This window comes from Neopelma chrysocephalum, unplaced genomic scaffold (genome assembly GCF_003984885.1).
Source record: "Neopelma chrysocephalum unplaced genomic scaffold, ASM398488v2 Primary Assembly neopelma1_73, whole genome shotgun sequence".
Lineage (NCBI taxonomy): Eukaryota > Metazoa > Chordata > Aves > Passeriformes > Pipridae > Neopelma > Neopelma chrysocephalum.
This window is the reverse complement of record NW_020897733.1, coordinates 542,857-566,942: the sequence shown is the minus strand read 5'-3', so window position 1 is coordinate 566,942 and position 24,086 is coordinate 542,857. Positions and strand designations below refer to the sequence as shown.

Below are 24,086 nucleotides of genomic sequence, written 5' to 3'. Positions count from 1 at the left end.
TGCCAAAATCACAGCGGGCTTGTCTGGTAGGCACTGTGCAATTATTCCCATTGGGATTCAGACATGGAGCTGGAATTAACGGCCCTTCCTCAGCCAGCAAATGCCACAAGCAGTCAGAGCCCTTCAGTCCAGGAAGAGAAGGGCTCCAGCAGTCCTGAGCTGCTGCACGTCTGCTCGGCCACAACCCCCCTGACCCGCACAGTCCCCCCGAACATGCCCCCTGCAATGCCAGACCCACTTCAAACCTCGTTATCAAGTAACACAAAATTGAAAGGGGTGAGAAGCAGGAGCAGAAAAGAGAATGATTTCTGTAATTTCAGGTGAAATATAGATAAAGCTGGTTTTTGTTGCCTCACAGCCCTGGAAAGAGGTTGTTCAGGGCTCACTGTGCTCACTCAGCTGCAGAGAGCTGAGAGTTCACTGCTCCTTCACTGTGGGCTTTGGCAAGTCTGGGGTCAAGGCAACTACATTCTCCAAACATTTTCAAACCCTCCTGAAAATGGCTGATTTTTCCAGTTTCCAGCTAACCTTCCTAACTTGGTGCTTCATGGGGGACAATTAAATAGCCTTAAGCAACAGGCATGAAGATAGCCTGCTGTGGGCTCTCAAGACTTTTCTAGTACTTAAAAGGTAATCACTCCCTGTCGTGACCAAAACTCACCAAAAAAGCCTACTCTAGAATTCCTTTGCCTCGATCACTTCCTATCTATAAGAACAACAAAAAAACCCCCCAAATGTATTTTGCTGCAATTAAGAAAATGTAGCTCATGCTCAAGCTTGGCTTTATTCACTTAATTCACCTGAGTAGTACCATCAAGCATCTGGGGAGCTGCAGAGAGATGAGCAGACCAAGAGCTGACAAGACTCTGAGGATTTGATCTGTGTCACAGCTCTCTTCAGTCTTTAAAGAAGAGTCAAACATTTTATTAAGAGTGTCCAAGAGGATGCTTGTGAGCCTTCTGTGTACAGTATAGGTGCTTATCTTAATGGCATCTCTGTTCATCATCAGCTCAGACTGTTAAACACAAAAAGCGGAAAAACACAAAAGCAGCCTGAGAAGAGTCTGTATGGATGGGTGGATAGCAAACCCAGAAAGGAAGAAAATTCAAATCTCTAGTTCATTCAAAGTAGAGATTCTCAATCTCCTCTCCTTTGGCACCTCCCAAAACCTGAAACAAAAGTATCCAGTGAGGAATTCTCCCTGCAGATATATTCATTATATTCTGATGTAAATTCTGCAAATCGTCTCCCATGCCATAGACAGATACTCCAGGCGTTAGCTGACTTGCATTTCAAACACTAGAGAGGAAATAGACATAGTGGGACCACTGACACCTCTGGACTCTGAGCAATGAGGTCTGACAGCATCATTCCTGTCTCCAGGAGTGTTGCTCAGCATCACCTCAGGTACCTGCAGGCAGGTTTGGGATTAGCCATGCTGATGTCTCATGTCTCCCTGGGATATTCGGATCAGGCTCAACTCAGCTTTTTTAAAGAGTTTTACTACTCCAAGTGCAGAGTCCTGGGGAGCAGATGGAGAGATGGAACAGGTCCAGTGAGTGGGTGCAGCACAAAGATAATTGAGGTGCTGAGCATAGAAGCAGCACAGATTTGGTGTGTCCACCATTGGGCTTAGCAAGCAAGGCTGGATCCAAGCTTGATTTCTGCAAAAGTTCCCAGATGAGTCTATGATTCCTCCTGGGAGTCTAAGGTAGGGCAGGGTTTCTTCACATAAGAACAGCTCACATAGCTCCAGCAGCCACCATGCTCTGCACACAAGCTAATCTTTCTCCCTGAATCTCGGAGCTCAGGCAGGTGCTCTCATAAAGAGATGACCCAAAGGAATTTGTTAGAAACTGCCCTCTACAAACTCAGGTTGTATCACCTATTGCCTTCCCTTGTTATAACAGGGTCCTCCTTACTAACACAGAAGGAAAACACTTACCAATTTTTGGAATATCACAGTGTATTATAAATTCCTATGAAAGGGAGAAATCCCCAGCTCTCATGCCTGGCTCTCACGAAGCTAAAGATTCTGGGCCAAAATTTTAGATCCTGAGGTGACAGGAAGGTAACATCTCAATAACTGTGGAGCTTACTGGAGCACAGGGACTGCTGTGCCGTGATTTTAATCAGTGTGAACCACCACGAGCAGACCAACAGTGACACCCATCAGTCAGCGACCTGGCTTACAGGTTCTGTTTGCATTTCCTTCCTGCCAGATAAAGGCTGTGCTGATGGATATGCTGGTGGTTGTCTGAGAGGATGTAAACTCTGATGAAAGAATTCAAAGCTCTCAGAGACACTGAGAAAAGGGAAGTGGGAGATTCCTAATCCTGCTATTCTGGCATGCCATTGGGCAAATGTTCCTTAGGACCTCTATTTGGGAGTAGGTGCACCTTTGGAAACAGAGGAAGGAGGAGCAATGTCTTGCCACACTACAATATTTCCAGTTGGAGGGCATCTCCCAGGACTGAGATCTCCACCATGGAAGACATTGTTCAAGAGCTGCTTGGAAATGGCAGTCTTGGCTAAAACATTCCAAGCAACTGGGGTTCAGTTGTGTCCTCTCCTTCTCTGCTTTCCATTTCCCTCCAAAACTGGTGATGTTTCACAAGAGCCTGAAGGTGTGGGAGGTGGGACCTTCCTCTGGAGCTGGGTGAGGACTGTGGCAGCAGGCTGGCTCTGGGGAGGTCAGTGCCAGGGTCACCATCCTACAGGGAAGGGCAGCCATGAATCCTCCTTGGTGTTCCCAGCGGGGTGGAGGTGGTGGCAGAGGAACCAGCCAGTTTCACCGAGTCACACATGACTACCAAGATGGGGCTGCCCAGCCCCTGAGAAGCCCCAGTTCCCATCACTTAGAGGCGACTGTTCAAAGCACAGCTGCAAGTCACAGACCTGGGTTCAGCTGGCAGAGAATTTGAATTCTGTGCTTGACCAGCCATTGATAGCAATGGTCTTTGCTGCTATAAAACTCTCTCAAACACAAACATCTGTGTGTGAACATTAGCATGGCCCGGTTTTGAGGACAGAAAAAGAAAATACCTCCTTCCCCACAGCACTTGTCACAGCGAATGGTAACTACGGAGCCTTTCACACTCACTGGCTGTTTTCAGATGGAAAAAAAATAGATCTTAGCAGGTATAAATAAATGGGAAAGATATATATAATATAAAGGCTCACCATAAATTAATAGAACACAAACATGTCTGTGTCTGAATGAAGAAGCAGCATTAAGTAAAGGTTTTCTTCGTTCTCTCCCATTTTTCAAATAATTCTTGAAAATAAATATTTGGAGTATTTTTTCATGTGAGAAACAGAAAGAGAGGAAACCCATGCATCATACTCTATGAACTATTATTTTTATATGCCTAAATAGCTGCTGTATTAAGAAGCCAAGAGAAAACAACTGTGTATTTAGTCCCCAAACAAACTCAGTATGAGTAGAGCCAGTGCTGGCTGCTCTCCCAAGGGTCTTGCTCTAACATACTTCAGCTTTGCTTTGGAAAACCATCTTTAGGCAAGGAAAACACCACAGCCCCATGTCTGCCTGGCTGCTTGCCTGCCTAGAGACAGCTGGCCATGGTGCTAAAGACGGCAGGGAAGGCACTACAAAAGACAGTTTCCTCTCTTCAAAAGCAAAAAGGAAAAGAGAGGAAAAAAATCCAGCAACCTAAAACCTGAAATGTTTACGCACTGGTTGCTGAGCTGAGGCTCCTTTTGCACAGGTCACTGGACAGACATCAGATGGTAAGACCTTTTAATTGCTAATGGCCTGGTCTGGATTTCAACACATGACACAAAGATAAAGGACTCTATATCCTATTATCAGTCCCCTGAGCGACTGCTGCATCTTGTTAAGTGTAACTACAGATTCATAGGTCAGTATCCTGTGCATGGAGAGTATCATGAAACCATAGAACTTGGTTTGGGTTGGAAGGGACCTTAAAGATCATCAGGTTCCAATCCCACTGCCATAGGCAGGGATGCCTTCCACAAGACCAGGTTGCTCCAAGCCCCATCCAACCTGGCCTTGGACACTTGCAGGGATGGGGCAGCCACAGCTTCTCTGGGCAACCTGTGCCAGGGCCTTAGAAGAATTTCTCCCTAACACCTAATCTAGCCCTGTCCTCTGTCAGTGTAAAGCCATTTCCCCTTGTCCTATCACTCCATGCCCCAGCTCTCTCAGCCTGCCTCCATCTGAGAGGTGCTCCAGCCCTCTGAGCACCTTTGTAGCCTCCTTTGGACTTGCTCCAACAGGTCCATGTCCTTCTTATGTTGGATGCAGTACTCAAGGTGGGGCGATACATGAGCAGGGAAGAGGGGCAGAATCCCCTCCCTTGACCTGCTGGCCTCACTGCTTTTGATGCAGTCCAGGACACAATTGGCTTTCTGGGCTACCAGCACGCATGGCTGGCTCTTGTCCAGCTTCTCATCTACAAGCACCCCCAAGTCCTTTTTGGTAGGGCTGTTCTCAATCCATTCTCTGCCCAGCCTGTGTTTGTGCTTGGGATTTCCCTGAACCAGGGGCAGGACCTTGCACTAGGCTTTGTTGAGCTTCATGAGGTTCTCACAGCTCACTTCTCAAGCCTGGATGGCATCCCTTCCCACCAGCGTGTCAATTGCTCCACACAGCTCAATGTTTTCAGCAAACTTGCTGAGGGTGCACTTGATCCCACTCCCCATGTCACCGACAAAGATGTTAAAAGCACTGGTCCCGATACTGAGCCTTGAGAAATGCCACAAGTCACTGGTCTCCCTTGGACATGGAGTCATTGACCACAACTGAGCCATCGACCACAACTCTGAGTGTGATCATCCAGCCAATTCCTTACCACTGGTCCATCCATCAAGTCCATGTCTCTCCATTTCAGAGAGCATGTATCTTCCTTGACTGGAAGCAGAGTATTATTAGGGCACTCCTTTGCTGTAATAATGGTTTGCAAGTTCCAAAGCAGAACCCTTATATATCAGGCTTTGATATTTTTACTTTCATGTTGCAGCTGTTGAAGTGGGCTGGAAAGCTATTTGTGCAGCAGGGATGAAGAGCAGACGCAGATTTCTGCTCTTTTATGTGAATTTCCACCCCCCCAAAAAAGCATAGGTAAAAGAACTCACGTAGTGCTGTCGTCATTGTTTTTCAGAGAGAGAAATCAAGGCCAGGCACAGCTACGGGCTTTGCATAAGATCACATACCAAAGCAGTGCAAGGGCAGAAGCAGAAGTGAGCATGTATGCTGTGGCAGCACTCTCTAACCAGCAGACCATCACTTCCTTCACTAACCCTGCAATAGGATGGGGGAAGGCAGGATCAGGCTTCACAGTGCCTGCAAACTCACCAAGGACTTGGAGCACAAGAGAAAGCTGTGGATTTTCACATGGGTCAACTTCCAGGACAAGTTTGCACCAACACGATCCCCTAAGAAATGAGGCCAGCAAGGACTAATAGTGGCTATTTTGCATTTTAAATGCATGTCTCTCCTTAAAGCTTTAGAGCTTCTGCTTCTAAACAGACACCAGATTCTGCACCAGCATACATCAGCACAGCCCTGCTGAAGGCAACAGAGCCATGTCTACTTTAATCAGCTAAGAATCTGATCCAGCCTTCTAAGAAAGAGGGGGCACGCAGGGGGTGAGTTGTTCACCTCCTAGCTGCCTCTTGTAACACTGCTTCCCACACCAAACACTTGGCACCTCGCAGGACTGGGGTCTTTGGGGTGAGGTTTAACATATATTCTCTGGTAGTGGCTGAACTGATTGCCAGCAGAGAGGGAACTGTAAGTCAGCTGTGATAACCAGGGCCCTGCTGAGCCATCGCCAGTGGGGAACCTTTACGGCTCTGAGAGGTTGATAGTCTCATAAATAACAGGTCTTCTAAGAGGTGCTGCAGTTTGACTGCATTTCATTAAATGGTGAGAAAATAAGCTGATCCCTGCTTTGAAATATGGACATTTGTGGATTTATTAGCTGCATTACTCACCTCGCCCTTCTTTGAGCAACACAGTTCTCCTCCAGTTGCAGAAAGTCAGATATTCTCAAGTTGTGGACAAGAAACATGAAGAGGCCAGTGCAAACCTCAGTGCTGAGGGTGGCCTTTGCAGGCTGCACAGACCATTTTCTGGGAGTGCTGCTGATGCATTGTGATGAGATGCCATTTTAGCTCCGCAATGAGCATTAAGTGATGCTGTTCTTTCTCTGTCCTGCTGCATCTGGTCTGGCAGCAGAAAGCTCTCTCTGATTGAAGACAGAGATTTTGAGAGGTGCAATCTCTTTGAATCCTGCCTTTTTTTTTTTTCTTTAATTTCTTTTAGATGAGTTTTCGGGAGCACTGAAAGCTCGATGAATCACTTGACTGAATGGCCCACATAGTTTCCTCTTAAGTCAGCTTTGGCAGTGAGCCACTGAGCGTATTTTGAGGCTTTGCTTTGAATAATATTTTTGTTGGTGAGATTATTCAAATATTTGAAGCCAGGCCACCCATCCCACTCTTTGCACTTCACTAGAGGGAGGAGGGTTGCAGTATCAGGATCTAGAAATCTGGGCACAAAGGCACTGAGCAAGAGGAAAACGTGCCTCCAACCCAAAGGAATTTCCCCTTGGATATAAGATTTTATGTCCAGCTGCAAGGCTGGGCAGTCCAGCTGTGTGCCACTGGTGTTAATGGCAGCCAGAAAGGCAGGCCCAGAAAGGGCTTGTGCCAGCCCTGTGGATAAAGCAGCCACTCCTCATGTCTTCACACTCCAGTCGTGGGGTGAAGGAGCCCATTGCAGCAATGGGACAAGTAATCTGTTCCCAGGCTGCCATCACCCAGACACAGAGATCGTGGGTCTGATGCTTGCACATGGGTTTGTACCTGCCCCAATCTGAGTCAGCTTCGCCTCTGCAGTCACAGAAACATACAGTCATAGCAGCATTTAGGATGCAGCTTTAGATCTTTAAGATCATTGAGTCCAGTCGTCATCCTCCTGCCCCTGTGCCCCTGCTGGAGGTTGTAATTCTTTGTCAGGTTTCCCACCCTCAGCCTGGCACTTTGCTCCCTTTCAGGGATTCAACGCTGTCAGCAGCTGCCCTCTGTCCTCATGCCCTGCAGCACAGTGTTGAGCTCTGGCTTTGGGGAGGCTTAAAAGGACAGAACGCCCGCAGGGGGAGGAACTAGTCTTGGACAAAACAGTGCAAGCAGCTGGGGGTCATTTCAAATTGGTGATAGCCAGAATCAAAACACTGTTACTCCAAAATTCACTGTTCTGAGCTAGATTCAAATTCTGCAGACATCTCAAGGGATGTTCTTCAACACAACCCTGGATCTGGGAGTAAATTCTCCTAGTACTGAATTCTGTGTGCGCCCATGTCTCTTCACTCTCCAGTGAGTTTAGAAAGTTTTTTGGCTTCAAGTTAATAATTTAAAAAGGATGGTCTTTTTTTTTTAGCCACTGGATTCCAATTAGCTTTACTTTTCATTTCAAAAAAGGAAGCCACCATACAGCAAGCATCCTGTGAACTGATAATCTGATGCAAGTATAGAAGGACAAGTTCAATCAAACCCATCTTGCTGATTTGAAGCACTGCTTGCATTCATTTTAGACTCATTTCAGCGTGGCAGGTCACAGCAGTATAAACATCACGGGAAAAAAAAAAGGCCGAGCTGGCAAACAGTCAGAACTTGCTGTTCCTGACCCAGTAACCTACTTTTTGAGCACCACGTAACGTGAAAGCCACCCCTAGCTTAGACTGCGACGTCACCCTCTTACTTAACTTTTTAGAGGGAAATAATGGGTCCAGTTGGGAAGAGTTAGACCAGATATGGTTATCATTTACTTCATGCTGACCGTAAAATCTGTTCAGGTTAGACAGGAGTACAGAGACTGGTTTCTAACATCAAGTCTTTGACAGCCACCATCTGAACCTGCCTGTTCCACACAGCAGAGTTTGGACCTGGGAGTCCATCGTGCTGACATATGGAGCAACCTTGAATTTTGTCCACAGCACCAGTGCCACCATCAACATCACAGCCACAGGCAAAGAAACTGTCTAAGGGAACACTTCATGAGGGACACCTGTTTTACCTCTGCAGTGCTGCTTTAGCTGTTTTCAATCCAACTCCCTCAGCCTGCCCTGATGTGGTGTTCAGAGAGCAGCCTTTAAAGACAGGGAAGACTTAAAGACATCTGTGACCAGCAAAAGCTGCTCTCCGTGCCTGTTCTCCCTTCAACAGGGCAACAGCAACAGCCATCAACACCTAAAAGTCTGGTAAAACCAAAGAAGACTTCTGTGAGTGCCAGGGTTATCTCAGCACAGCCCTGACATTTCAGAGCTTAATGGAGCCCCAGTTCAGAAAAACATCTACAACTTCAAAGCATTTTGTTTGCCTAAGCCATCAGGAGTTTTCCCATCAAAACACAAATGGAGATGGACTAGGGTAAAGTTTTCAGGCAGTTTTCTACTAGAAATTAAAGAGGTACAGAAACAGAAATTATACTTATCCAGTGCTCTTTGCAACTAAATCTGCTGCAGTGAACATCCTTAGAAATCAGTGTTTAATACTTGCCATTAAGAAGCAAAAGTTAAACTCAGGCTTAACTTTTGAAAGGATTAATATTTTACTGCACATCAGGGAAAAGAAATAAGAGTAGTAAGACAGAGCGAGCGACATTAGAAAGTGAGCTTCTAAGAGAAATGATGGGAAATTACTGTGCTGGAATATGCCCATTTTTGCAGGCAATTACTTCCACTGTATCTCTCAGCTGAAACACACACACACAAAATAGGAAGAGGTGGAAATAAAATTACTTTTGGTTGAACATTCCAGCTACATCCAAAAAGAAGTGGTTGAAATAATCAGAACAAAATGTCTTGGAGTTATTCCACCTTCCAGCTGGCTCAAACTGACTAAGATTTTATTTCTTTTGACACTTGGACTTCCCTATTGCAGAGCAGGAGGAGACAGAGCACTGCAATATCTTAAAAATTCTAGCTACATTTTCTTGCATCATCACAAAGAATTTTCCCACCATCTTTTTTCACCAGCAGTTTTAACTTAACCTAAGATTAAAAACATATGGAAGCATTTCACTTTGGCTGGCATAAGGACAACACAAAAGTAAATGTTGTAATAGACATAAAAAGTAATTTTTCTTTACTACAATGTCTAATTTAGATCTCTGAAATTGTAAAATTAAAATCTATTCTAATCCATACTTAGAAAAATTTGCATCTCTAGCAAATTATAATATCTAACTGCTTATTACACAAAAAACTCAGAATGACTGTATTGTAAAAAAAATAATTGCCTAATTATGAAATCCCAATGATAAAGACACCATTGTCATGAAAACATCTGGGCTACCAGCCCCCCAGAATACATGAAATTTCAATAGGCAGAGCTAAATCTGGAGGCAGATGAAAGAAGAGTTTTAAAGAGGTCCAGAGAAAAACCATCACCCACTGCAATTTCTCTGTCCAAGTACAGGGGATGGCTACAAACAAACCAACCAGTAACAACCTATTCACAGTGGCAGAGCAGGAAATACATATGGGGAGATGAGGGACAATTAGCAAACACCATGCCTATTCTTGCACAACCTTGGAAAAAACACACATCTACTCTACTCTACTCCTCTATAATGACAACCTGGAAAAATATTCATTGTATCAGGGTGTTAGAAAACCATTTATCAGTCTGATGCCTTAGAATAACAGAGTTGACAATACGAGCATAACAGCAATCAATAGCATTTCTTTAGCATTTAATTCACACCAAACACCATTTAAATTATACTCAAAGAACAAAACTGGAAGAAGAATAGGAATGAAGGAGGAGGAAAGGTCAGCTACATGCAAACAGAAGTATTGAGAAAGGTAAGAGAAGTTTGACTGTTCAAATGGCTGATCTTGAACAAGAAATCTGTTCCTTGTTGCTAAGACTGTTGTAAATGTTATGTTAATAGAGAAGTTAGTGGCTATGCATATTTTAGCTGCTTATGAAATTATGAAAACTCTTCTTGGAAAAAAGAGAGTTACAAACACATTGTTATCTCAGATGTGAGATGCTACACCAAAAGGACCAGAGAAAGCATGAGAACATCTCCAGTGGACTGGGGTATGCAGCCTAGGGAGAATAGACCTTGCCTGTGAGCCAGGATATGATCATGTTGGAGGGACCTCTCTCAAAGTAGGGCTTTTCTCCTTCCCAGCTGATCCCAAGCCCTGAAGATGTGTACACCTCTCTGACACTGAACATGCAGGTGATTCCAGGGAAGCTAATGAGGACTCGTTCAGGTAGTGAAAAGTTCACAGGGCAGCACTCACAGGGCTGACAGCTTCAGTAAGGTGTGATTTCTTATCTCTAACTAGAGCTCCCATTGAGGGCAGTGACTTTTCACCACAGATCAGCCTGTACCTTGGAATCCCCAATGGAAACCTCATGTGTCAATAATCTGCAAGGCCTCAGAACCAGACTCTGTGGATGAGACATCAGAGGATAATGCATCCCTTATAGGATACGACACATTGGTTATGGGAGCGATTATAGCGCAGACGGCATCAAAAGCACAGTAGCCTTCTCACATGGTTGCCATCTGTGGTTCTCTGCTAAAGGTTATATCAGGACTCTATTGTAAAATGCTGCTGGCTGAGATTTATAATTCAGTGGACAGCCAAGTTGTCAGCCAAGGAGTCCTTCCAAATGAAAACAGCTCAGTTGTGGGTATTCTCCTCATGTTGGATATTTTTGATCACTGACATGATAAAATCCACAAAGCAGCCTCAGCCTGTCCATCTGATATGTTTTCCATAAACAGCTCTGCACAACAGCCAAACTGATGGAGTTAATCATCTCCTTCGGTCTCAGGTCTGACTGTCTGTTTGCATGGTATTCAGATGAAACTCACTCCCTGTGCAAAGGCTCACCATGAATCTGTACAGCACTTAATTCTCCCCTAAGCCTGATATTTGGGCTTACAGGGGATTTAAGAAGTGTGTGTGCTGCAGAATGGCCTGCATGATACCAGTGAATAGAGTCGCATGTGCTAGGAAAAGCTTTCACATCTTCTTCCAAAGAAGCATTACTCTTCTGCCAGGTAAATAAAGATGTGCCTGCTATTTACTTTCCAACACATATTGCAAAGCTCATGTTAATTAAACTTCTAAAACACACAGCAGAATGAATCTTCATTGACGTAATGCCAACAAATTGTATACGAACTCTCCCCTGCTATTTACTTAGTAAATATTTGCTTGGAAAGAATAACTTGTGCTGCCCTAGACAAAGGACAAGCCAGTTAGGGTGCTGGAGCCAAGAGCATCCTTTCTGCTCTCCCGGGCTCCAGAGCTGAAACTCCAGGATGCCCTGGGTCAACTTACACAGAGTTCAAACATCAGGCAAACACACCAGGAAGGACAGAGCCAGGATAAGGCAGAACATCAAAGACCTCAGGGTTTTCCCTAGGTTGTTTGTAGGTTGTAGCATAGGGGTATGCTGTGGTTGAAAGGATGGTCCAAATACAAAACCAGCTCCAAAGCTCAACGTAAATCACAACAAAAAAGTCTCCTTTTCTTTGGAGACACCAGCCCTTTAAAATTCTCTGCAGCTCTCAAAATCCAAGCACTGGAAACCTAGGAATGTTTGGTCTGTTACTCATTTACCTTTAGGTGAATTTCTAAAGTATTCCACATATGGATAGATTTCTAAAATCTAGTTTCTAAACCCTAGTTACTCACAAAATAATGCACAAGAAATCCCAGTTGACCCTTGTTTGACATTTACATGATGCCCTTTAGACAACTCTAGTCTATTAAGGCACTTGCACTGTTAGACTATGCAGTGACTAAATACCCTTTTTAATGGAAAAGCTGCCTCTGACTTCAGCAGACAGAGGTTCATCCCTAAAATCCCATGAAATGTCAATCTGTTAGTATCCTTCTCATTATCAATATACATATATTTATCTTTAAAGTAGATGGACTGATTGCACAAGTTGTCCAAAAGAGAAGTGTCTTCTACTGGGGAACAGAGCATGAGGCACAAACACTCCCAAAATACGTGACTCATGCTGGCAGGCTATCACAGCCCTTTTCTGACTTTGAACCAACACAATCTGAGATCTTTTTTCTTGGTGTCAAACCATATTTTATTTCTTTCCAGTTCTCACTGGCCAGCTACAACTCAGTTCAGACAAATTTCAAGAAAACTGCAACTATACTAACAAAGCCTCTTAACTTTCACATCGACTCCCTGCTGAAGCATGTGCAGAGATACATACCAGTAAAAAAAAAAAAGGGGGGGGGGAAGATTACTTTAAACTGAGATGTTATTCAGACTGTCATACCTGTCTTTCAAATACAGATTAGATAGCACTTTAACAACTTGTTAAAGTTTCCAAGTAACGGTCACAGGGAATTGCTTTTAGTTGGTTTCTTGCCTTCTGTGATCCACAGGGAAAATGGACGCATGTAATGCTGCTTATCAAAACACTATATTCTATACCTACATCTGAAAGACAGAGGCATTACTATTGCTTCCTCTACATGAATAAGATAAATACAGCTTATAAGAAGGCATATTTACATAAGTTTTGATGACTCATGCAACAGAGAAGCCTTAATGCACGTTTTTCTTCTCCTACACACTGCCGTGTGCTCAGTCTTTGTCTGGAAGTATTTCACAGAAGAATCTCTTAATGGCCTTTTTTTCTCCCATACAAGAGCTGTTTCCAAACACCAATGGTAGCTTCTGTTCCAACAGCACTGTCACCCAGTGCACTGTGACTGAGCCTTTTTTCAATGCAAATCCATTGCAACCCACCAAATTTCAGCACTGGTGAATGCAAAGTAAATTCTTCATTTTGGCGCTGCAATGAAAAAGGAAATACAGTCCTGTATTTCCTACACAGCTGAAGGCAGTTCTTGCACCAACTATTACTTGATGTTATTAATTTAGCCCCTTATTCAGCAAGTGCTGTAGTGAAACTTGAGCTCATGCTGAGGTCCATCACTGTTCAACAAAGTGCTGCTGCACAAGTTAAAAATTCAGTCACAGCTTTCCACAGCTTTTGTGTTTCAGTAGTTTTCCTTCAGCAGAGGCAAGGTTGTAAATGGTACCTGTGTTATTTCTAATATGGCTCAGTTTCCTTGGTTAGCACATTTAGGAAGGAGCCTTAACCACAGCACCCAGCTTAAAAGGATCAAACCCACCCCAGCTCTCCTCCCCCAAAACAACCAAATGAAAACATCCAAAATAAAATTAACAGCTTTAGCATGCATTTATGGGTAGCTGGGGGATGTCAGACTGTGAGAACTGCTGCAGAATACCCTCTTGTAGAGCCCAAAGAGAACTTACAGTTAAGCAATCAAGACAAAGCCAAGCTGCAGAACTGTCCCCCACAACACACCGGCGGGAGCAGTGCCTACCTTCCCACTTTCCAGGAACAAATCCTGGCTTTTGTAAACACAGCTGTGCTTGTGAGAGCCAGCAGTAGCTTACATGCAATCAGAGTAAGTTCCCTTCTAATGATGATAAAGATCTAGACAGGGGAAATGTTATTTAAAACTAAATTCCTCAAAAAACCCAACACCCACGGCAAGATTCACTTGAGATAAATAGTATTAAACTTCTGAAAAGTGGCTCAGGACGTCCAAACTGAAATGCCTGAAAAAGGCCCAGTTTCTAAGAAATCTCTTGTTTGGAGTGCTCTCCAGCACTGTTCATGGTTCCCAGAAAGGCCTTCAAGGTGGATCTCCTGTCTGGTAGGTGGACTAATTTGGGGAGCATTTTTTTAGGCATAAATGCCTCATTGGATCTCTCCAGTGGCAATGCAACATACTCAACCTCATAGGCCTCATACTAAAGAGTCATCTAAAGTCTACTCAAAACCTTAGACTGTCCATCATCTCCTAAGTAATTGCTAAAGCCATCCAAAAATCCCCACTCAGTTCTATGGAGGTGAAGACTGTGGAGAACTCACAAACCAAATGTATAACTCCACCAGAAAACACTTCCCTACCTTTAAAAAAAGTTACATGTATTCATAGATACCATTCCAGTTAGAAACATCTTCATCTTTGGGAAACCAAAAGGTAATTTCAACATGTACTTCCTCCTGAAGATAAAAATAAGAGTGCTGTGATGGAAACAGAGTATTTTTCAACAGCCTCTATATTACAGCTGGTTAAAGCTATCAATGATGAAGCTTGATCTCCAGTAAGACACAACAAACTTTCTGAAATTCAGTAGGGTGATAATGCAGGTCTAGTTTTGCTATGTTTAGCGGTTAGTAACCAAAACATATCCCAAGGTAAGCACCAGAGGAGCTGGGAATGTGCTTTCCCAGGGCTCCGCTCTGTGACCCTGTTTCCCTGATGCTATCGCTGTATCGTCATTATAACACTTCAAGAAAGAACATAAACATCTTCTACATTAAAATGCTCTTGACTTTTACGAGCAACCTGATTCAGCAGCCCTCAGGGTGCACTTTCACGACTAACTCAAGCAAATCCTGCCCTTGAAAAGGCACTTCTGCCACTCCCAACCTCCTTTGTGTGAAAAATCACGCTTGCATGGTTGAAGGATAATGCTTGGAGAGACATTTTAAAAAGATCAGCTCTGTGTCAATGCAGCAGAGATTGAAAGGAACAGAAAACAGAACTCCCTTCTTTGGTCTTAAACCAGTTCCTCATGAATTGTTATTCTTGGCAGCAAAATCCATTGTCTATGATGGCCATCAATGAGTCTCATGTGCTCCCTGGTACCTGTAGGAAACGGAGAGACCTCAGCTCTGTATCTTGGAGGCATGTGATTGTTGTTGGCATTGGTGGGCTGACTGCCAGGGATTCCACACTGAACCTACAGCCCTGCCACTAAGTGATTTTAATAAGGCATTTAATTTATCTCCCATCTCCATTTCCTGATAGCATTTAAAACCACTTTCTTGTATTTTTTTTCCTTAGGCTTTATTTAAGTCGCGTAGGTGTATCTCTACCTTTGACTGTTGGGGATCTCCTTGTGGGGAGCCACAAAGCTGAAGGTCTCCTGAAGCTCATTCCAAGCATATTTTGTACAGCCCCATCACTTCAAAATGCATATTGTAATTTACAGCCTTCAAACTTTATGCACAACCTACAGTCCCGGCTTAATACAGCATCCCAATCTCATGTGGAGCTTCTCATGCAACCCCAGGAAAGACCACAGTACCATCAAACACCCTCTACATGTGTAGCACTGCACAGGGGACAGGACAATTTGAGGGTAATGATGATATTCTTAAACACTATTAAATGCCACTGAAGATTAGTTGTTAAAAGCAGATATAAAGACCTGTGAAGAGGAAACTATTCACAGCATTCAGCACTGAGTTTTATTGCCCCATAAAGTTCAGCTCTGTGCCCCATATGCCTCAGCGTTATCTGAAGAAACTGTATCTACAGTCTAATGTTTACATGCATAAATACTTCTGTAGCACAAAGGTTGCCAAAGATCAAGGAGCTGATTCAGCAACAGACTTAGTTTAATATTAAGCAGCACTTCCATCAGCATGATTATTTATCTACTCAAATTCAAGGAAGTGCTACGCACTTTGGCCAAATGAGGCCAAAATGGGGGATCATTTCTGAAAAACATGTTGTGTCTTGTGATGCACGGGTGTAGTCTCACCTGTAAAAAGGGAGGGAGAAACCTGGGAAAAATACGGTGTTTTCCTACCACAGAAGCATGAAGGGACAGTCACACCTAACATAGCAACAAGGAAGAATGACCTAGGGCTGAACGTCAGCAGAAGGTGGCGCAGGAAGGTGTCAGAAGAAGTTGGTGCCCACACCTTTCTTCCTCCCTCCCCAAACCCATCACACAGCCATCGCAGAGCCCACGGGTTGCACTTGAACTGGTGCAGGTGAGGTCACAGTGGGGTCTCTAGGTTAGGAAATGGCATCTTGCTGCACTGGAAACAGAAAGAGATCACCAAGATCCTCTTTGTGTGCTACTTCCCCAGCTCCCACCCATGAAAGCTTTGCTGAGAGTCCAGTTCTGCTGACCGGGTCTCACAGTGTTCCCCTTTTCTATATAAGGAAATACTCAGATTTGGTTGCAAATCTGTCCTGAATTGCTAAGAAATGTACAAAGATATGTTTTCTGACAAATTCCACGTCACTTCTGTTCCTCAGCAGTCCTATTTTATCATTGCTCAGGGATGAGGGTCTAGAAGCCCTTTAGCAGACACACAGATGGACTTTATTCAGCAAAGCTGATGCCTGTTCTGCTTCTTAGCTTTCTTTGTGCCTCTGAGACAACAGTTTCCAAGGGACAACTGTGTTCTTTAGAAAAGCAGACTCCACATTTCACTTTGGGTAGAGTCCTAAGGTGGATTAGACTGTCATTCTGCCCACCTCCACTGCATGCTGTAAGCAGCTTACTTGCAATATGACAGATTTAGCAAAAGTGACAGTTGCTCGCTGTCCAATATCATTAGCTAGCCCTGCCACAAGAGCTCAGACGTGGTGCTCCATCTCCTTATAAAATCGCTTATTAATAAACATACAGCCTGGCACAGCCTTTTCTGAAGCAGTGCTTTGAGCAGAGGGCTGCCCAATCCACCCAAAGATTCAAAATCAAATTCTAGCCAAGATGAGGTCACAACAGAAAATAGGTTCAATGGACTGGCATGTCAGAGGGACTGGGATAGCTAAGCATCTATGCTTACCTCGGTTACTCATCATTCATTACCTTGATTACTATGGTCCTTGAGTCTGTGAAGGGAATGGCAATCTAATAAAAAGGGTACCAGAGTCAATGAAAACAATGCAATTTATTGGTCTGCCTTAGGCTTAGCTGCCCAAGGTATCAGACAACATCAGCATTTCTTTGCCCAGCTGACAGGGCTCAGCACCTTCCCCAAGGTAGCAGTTAAGAGCTGGGCTACTCTTTCAGGTAGGCAGAGAAGGATGCATGCAGAGGAAGACCTCTGCTTCCTATGTATAGATGTTTGTGTTACAATATTACAATGTTCAAACAAGTTTTGTATTAATAAAGTATCTGTTAATTCCTGCAACAAAATACTTCAACTAGGAAGAAAATTGTCTGAGTCAATCAGAGTCTGGCAAACAATACCATTCATAGTAAAGTCTACCTTTTATTCTAAAAAGTTCAAGTCAAAGAACAGAACCAGTTTCACTGCTGATGATGTAGAGGTTTAAATAGAACCCCAGGTTGTAGGGGGACCCTTTAGGATGCTCCTAGTGCTGTTCAGGCTCTCTGCTCCAACTAGTCCTGTGGCTGTACCCCAGGCACACACACAGCAGCCTGTGGAAGACAACCTCCTCCTGGCCTTTAAGTGAGGGGAGTTTGATGTGCCAGGCACCATTCAAAAAGCAAAATGAGGAGTGTGGGGAGGAGCAGGGGAGCGGTGGTGTTGCTCCTGTTCCTGGACCATTTAGCCAGGGAACAGCTCTGTGGAGATCCCACGGCCCCTGCCCCAGGGCAGGCTCCTGCCCAGCCCCATGGAGGTCCAGTCCTGCCCCCTGGCTGCCTCTCATCAGCTCTTGCTGGCCCCTGTAGCTGCCCTGGACCACACCACAGAGTCCTGTTCTAAGCATGTTAACAAAACAGGGAAAAAAAGTAAAATATGTGTACAATTTAAAGGCCAAAATCATGCCAGGGTAGACAGACAGTGACATGAACACACCCACCAGCCCACTCAGTTCAGATTCTCTGTTACATGAAGTCCTTCTACACTGCTTGGCCCAAGAATTTCTCCAGAACTTTTCTTTACCTACTCTTGTAGCAATGAATGCATGCAAACATTTACAGTTCTCAAGTTTCATTTACAATGCCAAAGTTTGTTCATTGGGCTCCTCTCTGCCTGATGTTGAAGAGGAAGCAAAGGGAACTACCTGCAGGTACCTTTGGTAGAATGGCTGTCAACTAACAGATGCAGAGATGCTGTGCATCAGCCCTGTGCTGTAACACAGTGCCATGCCTCTGCTCTCTCAGAGGCAGCACTGTTCTTGCAGCTGCACCAGAGAGAGATGCTCAGTGGCATTAGGTTATCACCATGGGGATTTTCCTAGAATGGGTGCCAATGTCAGGAAGTCAGTGCAGTCCTAATGATCCTTGTCTGCATCAAAATACTCCCTGGGCAAAGCACTGCTCCTGCTGAGGGACCTGGCTGGTAGGAGCTTTAACCAGGCTAAATTTCCACTATAGGAAAGACTCAGGAGAGTTGCTGACACAGTCATATCCAGGCAAGTCAGTGATAAACAACACGAGCCACATCAGCCTGCTCAGAGAACTGTTCATAGAGGGGAACAACTGCCCGGTGTCAGAGTTCAGATAAACTTGGAGCAGCTTCACCAACAGGAGACTTGCAGTTAGACTGCAAATCCCATCTCTGCACCACACTGTAATGACATTTTAAATTTTTTATTACCATTTCATAATGGTAATTAAACACAGGCAAGCACACAGAGAAGTCTGCTTGATATATAGGGCAAGGCTCACCATGTGCAAGCAGCAACTGGGACCCTGTGGGCTCAGCTATGGGGCTTCAGAAGTTACAAAGCCACCAGCACCCCAGTGATCATGTATGAAAAACTAGGCAGCTGCATGATATTTCTCTACCTATTGTCACTTATGGCCTTCTACTTAGCCTCAATGATGAAACCAGTGCTCAGGGGCTTGCGGCATTGGATGGTCTAACTCCATTGCTGTCTTTGCCGTTCTGGGGGTACCATTGTGCTGCTGATACACACGAGACTAACTCTCTCCCACCTGGAAAGGAAAAGCAGAGGTTTCTGCCCGTCCTCCCCAGCAAAACAGAAATTAGCTCAAGGAGACAGTGGAACATAGTTTTTGAGGTGTGATTGACTCTTGGCTTCTATGTTTAAGTTCCCAGCAAGGCTGCCTAACACTTCCAATTATTAGAATGATTTTTATGACTATGTGTATTTAGCAGTCTTTGTCTCCTGGCCAGTCCTCTGCTGCTTCTATTCCATTACATCCTATCCCAGAAGTAGGGAGCCTGGTAGATTGAAGCTGAGCTTTCCAGCCCTGATGTGACTGAATTTGTTGTGGTTCAGTTTTAAGCCAAGGACCAAAGTGGCTGATTAGCTTCCAACCACCTGAAGCCAGCTCACATGGAGACAACTAAAGTGGATGAAACAGAGGCAGCATAATCCCAAGCATCTCCTTTCCTCTTGCCAAAGCATAGCACCACTTGGAACCTCAATATAGTCCACTGCTTCTGGTTTCTACATCTGGCATGAATGATGGGTGATGTAGCACAAGCGAGGGAGGGACAGGATGGTCAGGAGAGTGCAGTATGACACCATGCTTGGAGTCCTGAGAGTCCTGTTGAGGAACAGGTCTAACAGACACCAGTTTTCAGCTGCACTGCTATCCCACACCAAAAACCCCCCGTGTTTTGTTTTGGATTAAAAAGTTTTTAAAAAATCAAACCAAGCCAAAAACCTTCACCTCTTTTTACACCCATCGCCTCACACAAGGGCCACAAAATCAGCCAAAGACCAGTCAGATCTTTGGGACTACCAGCCCCAAGCATGCCCAGAGAAGGAGAACAAAGATGAAATAGGATGTGGGCCCCGGCAAGCTGCTATTCCAGCTGAATATTGCAAGGAACAAATGCAAGAGCCAAAGTGACAGGAATTGTGGCATCAAGTAAGTACCTTTTAGATTATAACAAAAAAAGAGTCTAAAAATTGAGTACAAGAGATTCTCGGTCCCAGGGGAATACGAGCCTGTGTCTCATACTGAGCGATTTTTCTGTTGCACAGTTCATTTTAGGACAACGCTCACCCTCACAATGCCAGTCCCACGGCCTGAGGCTGCTCTGGATTCAGGCACCTGACTGTTAAGGAACAAACATTTCTGTTTGTGAATAATTCAGATCCCTTGCTTATTTAGGTCCATTTAGTCTCTGTTTCTCACTATTTGAATCTTTTGAGCTTAGAGCTAACTGGGCTGTGAATGCACAGCCCCCCTCTGCAGCCCTTGTGCCTCTGTAAAGGAGCCATCAGTTTCCCCAGTAACTCCTCCATACTTTAAGCACATACTGCACTTGCAGTGCAAACATAACCCCAAAAGCTCAGGCATTCTCTTTGTTCACCTTGCTGCAAACCAAGATTGCTTTCTGCTCTGAGAGGCACGTTTGACAGTAGCTCCATGAAAGTGCTACGCACATGAGTAACTCTTCCATGACAGTGGCAAGCACATCCAGATCTATAGTTCAGTCTTAAATCAAAACAGACATGGGTATCCAGCACCCATGGACACAGTCATCCAGTATGCACTCAGCAGTCAACACGAACAAGCAAATGTACCATTTTCTCGGACAAGCAAATGTAGCAGCTGAGCTACAAACAGGCACAGCTCTGCAAGTGCAAGAAACAACAGCAAGTACAAAAAACATCAGTAAAGCCCCAACAAGTTACATTCTGAATAGTGCCAGCATCTTAGACCGTTTCACTGCCTGAGCACAGCCTTCTCTCACAAAGTGTTATTACCAATATTAAGGGAAAGCCATTGTGGCTTAAGCACAGCTTATTCTTATTGTGTTTCAGATATGTTAGAGGAAAACAGACAGACAGCACAAACAAGTTACGGAGCTGTTTCACAAAGCAGCAATACCCTAAAGCGATCTGTTTCAGACAAGGTGCTAACTGTGCAGAGTGGCCGTGTTTGATTGAGGTACCGTCGCCTGCACCCACATCTCAGCCCTGGAGCTCATTTTCAGTACCGTACACACACACCTGCGTGTGCACCCCGCCACACGCCCCACACCGAGGAACACGTCTCTGACTTACCCTTCAGGCAGCCAGCAGCCCCAAACCCTCTGAAAGCTCCTGCAGAAGAGTTGACAGAGTTTCACCTCGTTACCCAGCGAGGGCGTTATATAACCGGCACCGTTTCTGCAGGCAGCGAGGATGCATCCCGCGCGCATCCCTCTCCTTCCCATCCCACACGGACACATCTCCTAACAACCACGGGGAGCTCGGGGGGGCAAGGTGGGCTTTGGGGTACTTATGAAAAGCAAAGCTAACGGTATCAAAGAAAGTTCAAAGGGTGCCTGACGTTTATTAAGAGGCATTGCTACTATGAAAGGAAGCGGTGCACTGGTATAATGTTCCTTAGACTGCTGAATGCAGCTTGGCCTAGATTTTCCTGTACTGTTTGATGTGACCATTCATGCAAACAAGAGTAAAACTTTCCCTTTGCTTTTAATTAAGCAACAAACAAGAAAAAAAAAGAAAGAAAAAAGTGACACATACAAAAGACCTTTTTTTGCTCTCATCTGGGTCTTCTGGGCTACTGTCAGATGGAGAATATGCAGGAATCAGCCCCATTGATTAAACTATTAATAGCAGCAAACAAACAGATGTGCTCAGCCAAAGACAGGACAAACCCCATGCCCTGTACGTCTGGACTAGATACAGAAAACCCCAGTATTTTACAAAAGGCTTGTTCAGTTTTTTGCAAAGAATTCTCTAGCACAATGTGCAGAAGTAAAGCACACAGCATTTTAATGTGCAGTAATTAATATAAATAAATAAATTACTGCCTTTTCTCTGTTCCCACAGACAAAACCTCGCCAGCTTTCAGAAGGCTGGGACCAGGTCCTGAAACAATCATAAACAAAATGTGGCTTGTAGTCATTCAGGATATTCTGGTGTCCATGAACCACTGGCAGACACAGTACACAGCGCACAAATGCATAGGGGCTGTAGCTTTAGGACAGACATAAAACTCTTATGTAAGCCATAATCCTCTCACAGACTCCTTATTCAGTGATTTTAAGAACTGCGCCGTAGCAGCCTGTTGGCATCCCAGTGGCTTTTAACCAATCTGAAAACGGGGAGACTCCAGTCCCAGCACAGTCCCCTCCCTGACACCAGTGCTACCGTCGGTACTGGGACTTACCTTGCAGGGTTTCGGGGTGCAGAGCATCGCTGTTCACTAATATTTTGGTCCTCCGCAGAGCTGCTGCTGTTGCTTCTGTGCAGAGTGAATCATCAGGATTAATCTCCTGCAGAGTTCACTGAGGCTAACGATAATCAAGTTAAATTTACACTATATGATCAGAGTTTAATTAGGTACTGTTATACAACTCCTATTAATTACAGTGGTAATACCCTTATGAAATGCAGATGGGAGGGCGGGGCTGTGGTCAGAGGGGGCTTGGCCACTCAGATGATTTCAGGAAAAAGGCCCATTAAAATGCTCTGTGTGTACCTTTAGTTACCTGCTTGCCTCTACCAGTGCTCAAGATGAAACAAAAAGCTCTAAAAAACCCATTATAATCCTACAAAATGTAATAAATCCAGAAGACTAAAGACCTCCCACACGCTACGCTATCACTTTCCATTTACACCAAGAAGCAAGAATTCCATTTTAAATCCCAACGAGCCAGAGTCATTATTAGCTTGCTCTCCTCAAATTCCTACACAGAGAAGTCCCAGGTGATAGAAGTCAACTACTTTGCGCTGAGATATTAACTCACTTGACACCAAGGCAAGTCTTCATAACATCACAAAAGTAAGTTTCTCTTTTCCTCTCCTAGTTTCCTCCTCTGGATGACCTGTTGTGTCAGGTCACATGCTAGTTCTTACTTTCCATTTGCTTTGTACCACCACAGCCTCCCCTGGGCCATGGACCCACCCATGCCCCGGTGCCTCCTCCTCCCTGTGCCCCTGCAGCTCTTGCGGTGCATCAAGAGAACACTGTGGGGAGAGGCAGCTGATCTAAATCCCCTGATGAGCTACTTCGGCTGGAAACTGGGATGTCTCTGCCAACAAGGTGCAGCTGGGGAAATGCTGGATCTCGAGGGGGGGAGCAGACTCCAGCATTCAGTGTGCAGCAGTGGTTGCATTAGGAGACATTGTGCAGTGTGTCATTCCAAGCCCGAAGTGGTCTTTGCTTTTGGTAAATCTTGCCTGAGGTACCCTAGAGAAAGAACACAGCTTGTGCCATGTGGCTTCCATTAGCATCTGCTACATAGGCTGCTGGATGGCTTTAGTGAAACCTGCCAGAGATCATGTGCTGTTACTGCTACTCACATGGAAACACCGAAATGCTGGCCTTGCACCCACATGGTCAAAGACAGGATTGAGGGTCTCTTCTTCATTAGGTAAAGTAAATCATCAACACAAAGCGTGAGCTTGTTAGTCAGAACAGATGCTGCTCTTGAACAGACACCTGTATGAGCCTCCTGCACCCAGGCTCCCTCTCTGCAAAGTGCTTGGTCTCAGGAGAAGCCCTGGCACTTTGCCATTGCTGCCACTGCAGGTAATTTAATTAAAAGCCCAAAATATGGAAAGCACATTTCCTTCTTCCTGTAGGATTTTTCACCCTCTCTCCACCAGACAGCAGCAAACAAGCACACCTCAGCAATCCCACATTGCACAAAAGACACGGAAAATCAGCAGTATGTTACAGTAGATTGTACTAGACATTAATTACCAAGCTCTGCCAGTAAAATTATCTCATTAAGTTTTGGCCCTTTACTAAATTGACCCTTTACAAAACGGCCTGGAGGACACAGCTGCAAAGGACCGAGGAGCAGAGTCCTGTTCATGAATGTCATCTACGTCCCACCCCACGATTATAGACAGCCGAACTGTACACGAAGGAGTTACTTTGACCAAATGGCAATTTCAAAGCAGCCTGCATGGCCCTGCATGTGTACTCAAATCCCCCTCTCTGTCCCTCAGTGGACAGCTCTTTTGGAGATGCACAGGCAGGAGAGGGATAGGATGGTTTCCTGACAGCTCCTTGCTCTGTAGGCAGACCGAGGTGGGCTCCAGGCTCATACGTTTCCCTCACGGTTCACATGTGGATGCTTTAGAAGACTCTTAATCTCTCCTAGTGCTGGGAGTTCCTAGCCAAGACTATAAAAGACCTTTGCTCTTCTGGAAGCACAGGGCTAGCAGAACACCTCAGATCCTTTGCCAGGACTTTTGCTTGATTTAGGCACAAAGGATTCACTATTCCACCTCATTCCTTGTGTATTCCATCATAGCTGAGACTAGGACATCCCCCAGAAGGGATGCCTCAAGGACCTCCACATTCTCACCTCAGCACAGCAGTGCTCT

General features: G+C 44.8%; 1 protein-coding gene across 2 annotated transcripts in view; it reads right to left on the bottom strand.

Annotated features, from left to right (window-relative positions):
• Positions 1-22,004, bottom strand: part of PASD1 (PAS domain containing repressor 1) — a 102,190-nt gene extending 80,186 nt beyond the window's left edge. The window contains exon 1 of one of the 2 annotated variants that reach the window (XM_027687029.1): positions 21,916-22,004. The gene's annotated coding sequence lies outside the window, so the exon portion shown is untranslated. Of the gene's footprint in view, positions 1-20,801; positions 20,994-21,915 lie in introns of those variants that run through there. The other variant, XM_027687028.1, reaches the window with a different exon arrangement.
• Between the last annotated feature and the right edge of the window lie 2,082 nt (positions 22,005-24,086).